The sequence below is a fragment of the Ochotona princeps genome, chromosome 9, assembly GCF_030435755.1.
Source record: "Ochotona princeps isolate mOchPri1 chromosome 9, mOchPri1.hap1, whole genome shotgun sequence".
Classification (NCBI taxonomy): Eukaryota; Metazoa; Chordata; class Mammalia; order Lagomorpha; family Ochotonidae; genus Ochotona; species Ochotona princeps.
This window is the reverse complement of record NC_080840.1, coordinates 45805804-45816288: the sequence shown is the minus strand read 5'-3', so window position 1 is coordinate 45816288 and position 10485 is coordinate 45805804.

Here is a 10485-nt window from a genome sequence, read left to right as displayed (position 1 = left end):
GCACCGACACACGGAGACCATGATGGTGTTAGAAGTGTTGGGAGCCGTCTCCCCTAAGCCTCTTTATTACCATATTATCTCCTCTTTCCCCCAAGCCCATCAACAGGACAATAGGACGCCAATGCATCTGCAAAGGCTAGGTGCTACTGCCGTAGGCCCGATTCCTGAGTGCTCAGCTTAAGGAATGTAAATCAACTCCTCAGCCCACAACAGCAGTCAGGTTTCCACGGCAGAATCTGACCCTTTAAAAAAGACTAAGTAAATGAGGCAGCTTCTGCGAGGGCTATTTGTTGCCAGGCTCTTCATCTGGTTTTGAACATGGCCTAAGTCATGTGTGGTATGAACCATATTTTCACATAAAACAGGTTCTCCTTCTGCGGCCTTTGTGAAATCGACCAAAATTCTCCAAATGCAAGATTATGACTAACTAGAATTTTAATTCATCTGCTTAAATATGATACATCTTTCATCTAAGTCCATAAAGAAATGTTTTTAAAAATTATCAGTCCAACATACTCCTGTTCCTTTTCAACTTCCAAAAGAGAAAATTAACAGAAATTAAACTGCTTTCCTTGGTTCTATTAGGTTATCAAAAGAGATCACCCGAATTCCTTGGCTCCGCATGTGTGGAGTGTATGTGTCATTAAACCAGGGAATTGAGGGGAAAAGCAGACGTGAAGTTCTCAGTGGTGCCAGCCACCCCTGTGTGCCTTCCTCAGGTCCAAGTGAGGGTCACATTTGACACCAGTGCCCCCAAAAGCAGGGTGGCTCAGAATGGCCTGCGCTACTCGATTACAGTCACAGGTGACTGAGTAATGAACACGTCCTGCCAGCATGCATTGCCTGGTGCATAATACAGCACTGGAGAAGTTAGATGAGTGGATGAGAAAAGTTAGGATGGATGTATCTAACACACTATGTGAGCAAGAAAGAAAGGGGGAGATTAACAGTGAGTAGGTTTCAGATGATGGTTGAACTTTGGTGTGTTGCGGTAACCCAAGGTTGAGGCGGTGAGACTCAGGCCTGGTGCTTGGATTTAGAAGATGGTTTCTCTGATTCAGATGCCTTTGTGGCATCAAACGTGTGAACCTGTGGCTCTGGAGAGAAGCCCTTGGGCCCCCTTTTGAAACGACTCAATAGAGCTACTTCAAATTGACGCCCCTTTCCCCCAAGAAACCAGCCTTTAACCCTACTGATAGTTGCAGGCTGTTGTCCCTGGAGCAGAGGTGATGAGAAAGCAGCCTGGCAGTGCTGGGAAAGTGAAGGCCAAGGGAGGAAGCATGCAGATTCCTGTAAATCCAAACTGTGTCTAGGTGAAATGATTAGCCCAGTGTAGCATATAAACTGTACTTTGATCTTCAATCATACTTTAACATGCCCCGCTCGGGAGGTATCTTGGTCACACAGTTCACATTACTGAAAGCTGTAAACAATTGAGTTTATGACAGTTAATTCTATCAAAAACTCTGGTATAAATACTTCAATAGGTTTGGATTCCCAGGAATGCTTTTTGGGGGGGGAAGTTAAGGGGGTGGGTGCGGATGCAGACAACTAAGGAAACAGGAACGCTGTTAGCTTAACACCTGCACCGTGGGCTGCTGGGCTCGAGGAGCCCAAGGCTTAGGCTCATGGAGGGGCACGAGGCGCACGACCCGCCTCCCTTTCCAAGCCACCAACCCGCCTATTCCCCACCTTTCCTTCTCCCTTGGGTCTGGCCTGTGAGGCTGCCTGTCCTCCCCTCCCCCCGTATCATTAAATCCCTAGAGCTATTTGGCAAGGTCACACAGTGTCCACACACAGGAATTCTCCTCTCCTTCCTGTAGGAGAGAAAGAACACACACTGAAACACTGGGAGCCATTCCCAACTAATTTAACTTTAAAGGAAGAAGGCTTCCTAAGACAAAGAGGAAGAGAGAATTCTAGCAGGTGACTTGTAAGTAAGGTTGTGTTGTCTCCAATGCAGAAATGTGTGGCTTAGAAATCTGGTGTCTACTCGCATTGCTTGTGCAGAAAGGAAAGGAGGCAAGAAATACAAGAGGAGGAAATTCAGAGATGGTGAAGGGACCCACAGGGTTACAGCAGGAACCCTGCCTTACTGCGTCAGGGGGCAAGGGCTGCACCGGCGCTCACCCCAGGATGCCACGTGACCAGGTGGTCCCACCACATGCGGGTTCATGTGCCAGGGAGAGTCAAAAGTACATGCTCGGGGTGACAGCTTCACGGCGGAGATCGGAACTTATTCCCACAGCTAAGTAAAACATGCAGAGCATAACGGACATGACTCTAAACAAATTGCTGTTCTGTTAAGTAAAACAATTTTCCTTTGAAGGTACAGACAGGAGCGAAGGTTTTGAAGATGAGCTCAAAGGTTTCCATTATCACTAAGAGAACATTCTGTGCTAGGGCTGGAGACTGTCCCCACGAGTGGCATTACGGTTGATGACACACTGGCTTGGATGTCCTTTGGCAGAGCTGTCCACCAAGTCAGTGACCCATTCTTTACCCATCAGTCTCCTTTCCCAGAAGAAATAAAATGACCTTACTCTTGGAGGAAAGGAACTTAAAAAATCTCAGATGTGCTACACAGAGGATTTTTTGTTTGTTTGTTTAGGAAAGCAGTGGGTTGAAGCATGCAAAGCAAGTCCATCCTAGGAACAAGGAGGACCGCTTCTGGCGCACCAGCCCGAGTGTGGCCCGGGAGTCCGTGGACCGGGAGGAGGGCTTCCACTGTGAGTATGAACTCCAGGAGGTGAAGACCCCAAGTGGTATTCAGGTCTCCCAGAGCCCACCTGCCACTACATGTTGAATGTTAAAACAGTCCTTTCCACAAATTTGGATAAACTATAATCATTAGGACAGGATTTTTTCCAGCACTTCTTCAAACTGTTTGATGAAATTGGATAGGGTAAAATGTCCTGACAGAATTCTGTGCTCCCGGGTGCCCACTGCACTTGTTGGTAGGTGTGTTGTCAGGAAGTAAAGTTTCAGTGTTTGTCCAGGCCTCTGTGACCATGCCCAAAAGCATCATGGAAACAGTTGCAACCTCAATATTCATTCGACCAAATGCCACAAGTGTTGTGCTAGTTGTCTGTCCTTTTTTTCTGATGATCCTCTGGGGATGGCCTTGTGACACCCAGAAACGCCGATAAGGAATCTGAGAAGCCTGCTTCAGTGTTCCTGACGCCCCAGGTCAATCGTGGACTTGTGTGGTCTCCTTGCAGGACGAAGTGGGCTTGGGAGAGACAGGTGGGCAGGAAGGCAGCGCTGCAATAGAGGACAAGGCACCAGAGCTGGGCCAGCTGTTTCAGGGGCCTGGTGGCAGTGAGTGGGAGCTGGCACGGGGGCGGCTTCAGTGTGGGAGAACCAGCCTGGGGTCCACTTAGTGCTCCTGGTAGGGGCTGAACGCCGCATGTTAATTACATCCAGAAGATAAACAAAAATGCTGCTGTGAGAGGAGTTAGACTGGGTGGTAGGCAGTTAGGGTTTTCTGGGTCCCCAAGTCATTTTTCTTCCCAAATATAAAGGGGTATTTTCCCCACCATGTCTTGGATTCACCAGAACACGTCTCTCCCAAGACAAATGCATATCTTATCAGGAGTGCTCCCCCAGGAGACAAGGGTGACATTAACATATCTATTCCCCACCTGAAGCCTCCACCCAATTCTGTCTCCAGCCATTGCCAAGGGGGAGGGCTTCAGACTGGCCTCTTTATCATTAGAAAGGGACCAAGGAAGTTGGCCAGTGACACCTTTCTGGCCTTTTGTCCCAAGGCCAGGTACCATGGAAACCAGGAATTTCCTTTGTTTATGAAGAAACATCTTTGAGGGGAACCTTTAAAAGATGCTTTCCCCACCATTAATATGGGTTTTTTTCTCTCTCTTAGCTTTTCCTCCTGCCACTATGGCAGGAGGTAAGGGTTTTTCTCTCTTGTCTTTCCCCCTGCTACTATGGCAGAGGATCTCGAGGCCCCCTCCCATCACTAGGATGGGAGTCTACTTTCTCAACTATTTCTAATAAATCTTACTTTAAAACTAAACTGTGTCCGCATGAAAATTCTTCTTTCCTGCGAGACAAGAATTTGAGGTTGCTGCAGTATTCGGGGTTCAAAATCCCTACAACAGTTTTGGCGCCTTGTGACTCGGATCCTACCAGCGAAATTTCTCCAGCCAGCCTACAAACATCCATCTCGTCGGACGGTGAGCAAAGCGGACTTTCTATCCTGTGTTTCGGAGACACTAGTTCTCCACAATTAGTAACTCTTGGAAAAAGAAACACCGGGTCCCTGTCGGCCAGTTAAATGCGTCTAGCGCGGCCGCCGGTCTTAAGACTCAGGGGCGAGGCTTGCTGAGTTTGGCTAAATTGATCCCCTGGAGCTGGGACACTTTTCTGATCTTTTCTCGCTGCCCGCTTCCCGTGCATCTGCGCCACAGGAAGGACAGGGAAAGCCTGGACAAGTAGGGGTCCTGGCCAGGGCACTCCCTGGTGTTCCCCGAAAGCTCATCGGCTAACCCTGGTCCCCACAAATGCCCGGTGGGCTAGGCGCTGGGAAACGGCTCCTCTCGCTTCCGTGGATAGGCGCCGCAGGGAGGGTAGGCCTGGACGACTACGGGGTCTGGCCAGGGCACTCCCTGGCATCCCCTGAAAGCCCGTCGGCTGACCTCAGTCCCCAAGAAGCCCAGTGGGCACGGTGCCATGAAATGCCACCCTGGCGGGTTGGCCCTTGGTGATGTGGGAGAAGGCTTGGACGAATAGGAGATCTGGCCAGGGCACTCCCTGGCGTTCCCCAAAAGCCCGTCTGCCTGACCCTAGACCTCTAGCGAGCAGAGGACCGTGAAGCGCTTCCTGATGGGAAAGGCACCTGGGCGCTCAGTCTAAGGAAGCTGGGATTCTACCTTTCTCTTCTCTCCTCAGCTCCAGGAATGTCGGTTTTGTTCAAACTCAGTTTCCTTTCCGCGGACTAAGCCCGTCGCGCGAGACTGTGGGAAAGTCTTAGGGTGCCTCAGAAATTCTGGTCAGGGCCACTCCCTGATGTTTTTCGAAAGGCCTCTGGACTGTACCCCGGACTCCGACAGCCCGTCAGGGTGTCGGCTGAAATCTGCACTCTTTCCTTCCTTCCGCGGGGACACAGTTGTCAGTAAGAATGGGCGCAACCCACAGCGAGGCCATGAGCCCTGCGCTCCGTGCCTCAATTCCCAAACTGCCCCAGGCACTGACAAGTCCGCCGCTTCCTTTTCTGTTAGGATCTCCTCAAGAGCTTTTCCTCACTAAGTCCCCTCATTTCTTATGTATTCAGGTTTTGGGTTTGCTTTACTGGTCAGTATGTGCTAAAGGTCAATTGGGCTGTGATAGGGAAAAGGGAAAAGCCATGCAGGGCTTCTTTCTAGGCCCCTCTATCAGTAAGATGAGCAATGGAGATAGACTTGAGGGAAGAATGCGTCACACCTTTAATCCATTCGCGAGGCAGGCAGCAGGACAGTTCCTCCAGGATCGTTCTTAACAAGTGTAGTCGCTAATGTGAGCAGAAAGCTAGAGTCAACACACTCTTCTCTAGCCTTAGTTAAGGACACAGACTTATAGAATCAGGCCGAAGTTTGAGGTCAGGCTTGTCAACTTGAGGTTAAAACAAATTTCAAAGGGAGAGCATATTTGTCCGGCAGAAGTCCCAGATGCAGCGTGGCGCAGGGGTTGGCACATGCTGTTTCTGACTTATATGTTCTCCAGGGCATCAGAATACACCAGGCAGAGGCCTAGGTCTAGCATGGCGCAGGAAACAGGAGCGGATTGTTCACTCCTGGCACATGCTGTTCTAACTGAGACACATCCCACAAGGCGTGGAAGGTCGAGCGACGTGAGTCAAGTGTACTGACTTCACTCCCACCTTCCTCCCTTCTTCTGTGGTCTTCAGCAGCGCACACCTGGACACCACGGGCGAGCTATAGGAGTCTTAAGAGACGTCTTACGAGTATGTCTAGGTGCAACTTGTACTGGCAGGAGTCCCAGAGCTAGCATGTCACAGGAATGGGGGGCTGAACAGAGATATCCCTTGGGGTGCCTCCGCAAATACAGGGATGCCACAGCCTGGCTGCCAGCTTTGAGCTTTAGAGTGGAGTTAGTCTGGATGGACCTTTTTGCATAACTATGCTGCTGTGCTGGCTCCATCACCACGTGGAGCACAGATGTGGTTTTTACCTTGGCTCCTCCCAGTTCAGTCTTAGTCAAGTCTCCTGACTGCACCCTTTATTGTAAGATATCTAATAGGAGGTAGAAGTTCATTTTGTCTCTCCTTGGTCACTGATATCAGAAAGAAATAAGTATTTTACTAATTAACAAAGGGCCAGACCCCAGACTCCCGCACCCCAGGAGAGAACTTAGAATCCATTAACTCTTTCTAGCCTCAGATTCTTTCCCTTTGCAGTTCCCTCTGTCCCAGACTAGGAGTATTTCATTCAATGCGCCTTTTGTTTCATGATGTATCTCACTGTTAATGCTGTGTTCATGTGCTAAATCAAGTTTTTTTCTGTGTTATTAGAACTAACTTCAGTGATGAGCTCTCAGTGTTTTACAATGTTTTCCGCTACTTTTGTTGCTTTTTCTTCTTAAAGTTTTAACTCTCTACTGGTTTATAGTGCCATCCCAGCTCTGATCAGATCTGGCCTACAATGTTTACACCTAGAACAGTGCTTGCTAAAGTTTCAAAAGCTGCTAATGCATATACTGGTGCTTATGTTTATTGGTCAATTTGTCTTTTAATTGTGAAGCTGTACCAAGCTGTGAGATTATTTGTGTTCCTGCATTGTCGATTATTTATGTTCTAACTTGCAAAGAGCATCATTTGTGAGATTTTGCCTTACAGGAAGACAACAAGTTCTTAAAGGATGTATGGTATGATTGAACATATTGTGTGCAACATATTCTAAATGTTCATCTTTGGTACAATGGAATTGAAATCTGACTCTTTGTCAAAGCGATGTTTTCTTAACTTATTTTCATCTTAATGGTGACTAAATCTGCTAGCTAGCTCCAGCATAATTATGAAATATTAACAGACTACTACTGGTACAAATGAGAAAACATCACTAAAGTCTAATAATCTTATTACATTATTGTTTACAACTGTTATCCTGGTGAACAAGGCCTAGAGGCCTAAACAGTACAAGTGTGTGTGTGAGTCTTACAGGTGGTTCCACAGTGTGCCCTGTACAGTAAATAGATGTTTACATTTGTTAATTCTAACAATGAATGCTTCATCTTCTAGTTCCAACAGATACTATTACATCCATTGCAGATAGCGCTAAAGCTAAACAGTAAGCTACAAGTTCCAACTAAAAGAGTCTTTAACTAGTGTTACTAAGAACAAGATATAATTCTAAATAACTGGTAACTTTAAAACAAAAGATTTTTTCAAAAAACTGTTACAAAAGCTATTTGTTCTTATATGTTATCTGATATGCATGTACATGTTTATGTGACAAGCTATGTAGTCTATTTCAATTGACTCATAAAGTGTTCGTAAATGGGAATTTCTAAACTGGATCTTTTGATTTAAATAAATCTCTGAGATAAAGAGCCACAGAGATCTCCCATCTTCTTAACATGCTTGAGGAGTAACTTTCAGTATATTCCATTAGATTCTATGTAGAACAGAATAGGTGACAGATTCTTAACTGAAGCTCCGAAAAGAAGCTTTTCTAAGGAAAAGTCAGCCTGTAACTGCTCAGTCTGCAGCACTGACCAGGCTCCCGACCGGCATGTTTGCCATCTCCCTCTTCAGTTTTTGCTAGACTTCACCGGATAGGACACCCTCACTATTCTGAGGCAGGGTTCATGTCTTCCTCATTTACTAAATTATTGGATTTCTCTGTCCATCTATTTAAGACTCTTGCGTTCTCCAATTGTCAACATGGCTTGTAGCAACTATAGGACTAATTCATTGCTTGCCTTTGCCCCCTAATGTGTGAAGTCTTGTGAATTCTTACTAGATTGCCATCAACTGCTGGGTTATTATAACTCACAACTAACTTAATCTCTTACCATCTATGCTATGATCCAGATAAGTCTTGTAATGAAATGTTTTAAGTGTCATGCTTTATGTTCTAGGCTCAATGTCTTCTGATACTCTTAGGGTTTCCAGCAACTGGTAAAGTACAATTGTTTTTGTTTTTTTTAAATCCACCACTTCTATATAAAACAACTGTAGTATTTTCAAAAGCCAAGTAAGTTTAAATCTTAATTCAGAATTGTCATTGCTAAACGAAATTATGACTCCATGGAGACTTAACGTTTACGTGCCCTGCATGGGTTCATGTCCTATTGCCACATGTTAGTCTTGTCATTGTCTCTGTGTTCTAATGGACCTAGATAACAATTTCATATAGCTCAGTTTTATGGGTTCTATTGTGTTCATTGAGTTTAATAGTTACAAAACTTGAGCTTAAAAGGAATTATTTCAAACTGAAAAAATCTAATCCATAACCTTAAACTAAACTGCTCAAGTCCAATGTTCAAAAAAATGTTTCTCATATCTAAGTTCTAAAATGCAAACATTCAAATTAGTGTTTCCAACTGATCCCATTACACACTAGGTTGGGAAAGATTATAATTGTCTTTGTTTTGTCATCTAGACTTCAACAAAAAGGAACACTCGGAGCCCAGACAACCCACCAGGCACCTCCGATGACTTCTGCATTCTACTGGGGACCCTTAGACCGGCCCCCAGAGGAGTACCTAACTGCTGCCCTTGAACTACGTCCTCTGTCAGCGGGAAGCAGTTAAGAACGAACGACGTCCCTGTCCCCCTTAACAGCAGTTAAGGTCACTTCTTCTGGGGGGTGGAATGTGAGAGGAGTTAGACTGGGTGGTAGGCAGTTAGGGTTTTCTGGGTCCCCAAGTCATTTTTCTTCCCAAATATAAAGGGGTATTTTCCCCACCATGTCTTGGATTCACCAGAACACGTCTCTCCCAAGACAAATGCATATCTTATCAGGAGTGCTCCCCCAGGAGACAAGGGTGACATTAACATATCTATTCCCCACCTGAAGCCTCCACCCAATTCTGTCTCCAGCCATTGCCAAGGGGGAGGGCTTCAGACTGGCCTCTTTATCATTAGAAAGGGACCAAGGAAGTTGGCCAGTGACACCTTTCTGGCCTTTTGTCCCAAGGCCAGGTACCATGGAAACCAGGAATTTCCTTTGTTTATGAAGAAACATCTTTGAGGGGAACCTTTAAAAGATGCTTTCCCCACCATTAATATGGGTTTTTTTCTCTCTCTTAGCTTTTCCTCCTGCCACTATGGCAGGAGGTAAGGGTTTTTCTCTCTTGTCTTTCCCCCTGCTACTATGGCAGAGGATCTCGAGGCCCCCTCCCATCACTAGGATGGGAGTCTACTTTCTCAACTATTTCTAATAAATCTTACTTTAAAACTAAACTGTGTCCGCATGAAAATTCTTCTTTCCTGCGAGACAAGAATTTGAGGTTGCTGCAGTATTCGGGGTTCAAAATCCCTACAACACTGCTTTTCATGAAATGTCAGTTCTTTAATTCTTCAGCTCAGAAAATTGAAGTCATTTTCAGTCCTGGCTCAGTCCTTTTCCCAATTTCCCTGGCTGGTGTTGTAAATGTCCAAGGTTTTTCTACGCAGGGAATGGGACACTGCAGAGTCCACACAAGTGGTTACGTGGCAGACTGGCTCTTCAGGATGCCACCATGGACCACAGCAAGGCGAGGAGCTTTCTGGAAGGAATGCCACAGCTTCCACAGGTGAAGTGAGGTGAGTTTTGTGACTCCCTAAAGAGCGTCCACCCCTCTGCTCAGCACAAGCCCCTTTACACAGGTGCAGGTAGGAACCCTGGATTTCCCAGTCCGAATCACTCCAAGTCCAAATGGGGATTCTTCTACATCCTGGCCCTCTGAGGAGGTGGGCAACCCATGGTGGAAAACTGCTGGGCCACTCTCACACTCCCTGAGCCCTTAGGGAGAGAAAGGCTCTCAGATAACAATATTATGAAGGTTAATAGGACATCTGTATTTCTTAAAACTATTTCCCAAAAACAAAACTCAAGAAAACCATGGACTTTTTGGAGAAATGGGCTAAACACAGAATGTCTCATACCATGGCTCCTCCATGTGGTCAGGGTTGCAGCCCCGACTTGGATGATGTCCTATGGAGCACTGCATTGCTGGTAAGGATGTGTATTTTTGATACCGGGGCACTTGTGGCAGGAAACGTACTTGAAACGTATTCAAACGTGATCTTGAATCCTCAGCAATTTGGGCAGTCATGGAGCACCGGCCTTAAGGACCTGGGGGTTTACAAGAAGCCGAAAATCGAGGTGCTATTAGTACTCATCCTAATTATTGAGATCTGTGAAGTAGGCATTGGAGCAGGTCTTCCCAGTGAGGTGCTATCGGTATTCATCCTGATTATTGAGATCTGTGAAGTAGGCATTGGAGCAGGTCTTCCCAGTGAGGTGCTGTCGGTATTCATCC